The 1,743-nt window shown below is 44.2% G+C and overlaps 1 pseudogene; it reads left to right on the forward strand.

Moving 5' to 3' along the window:
- The first annotated feature begins 955 nt into the window (after positions 1 to 955).
- On the forward strand, positions 956 to 1,073 carry LOC124709150 (annotated as a pseudogene).
- The last annotated feature ends 670 nt before the right edge of the window (positions 1,074 to 1,743 follow it).

Here is a 1,743-nt window from a genome sequence, read left to right on the forward strand (position 1 = left end):
CATATACATATATAGGGTAGCGTCTCTTGTAACAAGTATACCCATTGATCGCTAATTATTCACCTAAGTGGTCCGCTCACACCGGAGCAACTATGTGTCACAGAATAAACGCATTTATCTCGCAGGCGAAATGTGCGAACTTGCTGTATTTTACAAATTTTCAATTGATGCTGACTCGTCAGGTGATTGGTTTAGTATTTAAACAGTATAGTAGCATAGGCTGGTGCTGGCACCCATTAAGCAGCGAATGCTCACGAATGTCCCAGGATCCATCTCGCAAGATGCATATAGCGAACTAGCAGAGGCCAAGGCTGCGGTCTATTACGAAAGTGATAATTTATTAATCTCTAATCAAATTCGTTAATTCCCTAATATCTAGTCAACGCTTCCCTCCTTACAGTCGAATTCTGTCATAAATTTATATTTTCCCCGATTCGGTTCAGAACTTTTTTCCATCGTTCCACTCTGGAAGCGCATGCGGGAAAATCGAACACTTACTCTTTGCGTGCAATTTCTGATTTCTCATATTTTATTACGATGACAGATTCTCCCTACGTACGTAAACGCCAAACAAATATTTTCACATTCGGGGGAGAAAAGCTGGTGATTGAAATTTCGTGAAAAGATCTTGCCGCAAAGAGAAACTCCTTTATTTTTATTACTGCCACCCCAATTCGCTTGCGATACCCGTGACACTCTCTCCCTTATTTCCCGACAATACAAAACGAGTTGCCCTTCTTTTAACTTTTTCGATGTCCTCCGTCAGTCCTATCCGTTAAGGAGCTCATACCAAGGAGCAGTGCTCCTGATGATAAAGGACAAGCGTTAAGCAGACAGGCTCTTTAGTAGATCTGTTGCGTGTTCTAAGTGTTATGCCAATAAAACGCAGTGTTTTGTTCGCCTTCCTCACAACATTATCTATGCGATAGTTTCCAGTTATGTTGTTAGTAAACTAGGCAACGGCCTTGCCGCAGTGGATACACCGGTTCCCATCAGATCACCGAAGTTAAGCGCTGTCGAGCGTGGCCGGCACTTGGATGGGTGACCATCCGGGCCGCCATGCGCTGTTGCCATTTTTCGGGGTGCACTCAGCCTCGTGATGCCAATTGAGGAGCTACTCGACCGAAGAGTAGCGGCTCCGGTCAAAGAAAACCATCATAACGACCGGGAGAGCGGTGTGCTGACCACACGCCCCTCCTATAGCCGCATCCTCACTGAGGATGACACGGCGGTCGGATGGTCCCGGTGGGCCACTTGTGGCCTGAAGACGGAGTGCTTTGTTAGTGAACTAGGTATTTAGCAGAACATTACAGCCCTTACATTTGAGTGATTTATCGTGTAACCAAAATTTAACGTATGACCTTGGACTTTTTATGGTTTAGAGTCAACAGCCATTTTTATCAAACCCTTTTATAAATGGTTTTGATTTTCTGGTGATTCATAAAACGGTAAATGACAGCATCATCTGCAAACAGTCTAGGAAGGCTATAATACTTCGTTGCCGAACGCCAGATATCACTTCTGTTTTACTCGATGACTTTGTCAGCCACTATGAAATGTGGCTTTCCTGGCAGGACGTCACGAGTCCATTCGCACGACTGAGATAATACTCTTTAGACACGCAACTTGATTAGAAGGTGCTTGTGAGGAACGCTGACAAAAGCCTTCTGGAAATCGAGAAATATGTAATATTCATCTAATCTTCAGCATTTCCCTTTGACGTTCTGAAAGGTTCTGTTCTCC

Source organism: Schistocerca piceifrons, chromosome 7, assembly GCF_021461385.2.
Source record: "Schistocerca piceifrons isolate TAMUIC-IGC-003096 chromosome 7, iqSchPice1.1, whole genome shotgun sequence".
Lineage (NCBI taxonomy): Eukaryota > Metazoa > Arthropoda > Insecta > Orthoptera > Acrididae > Schistocerca > Schistocerca piceifrons.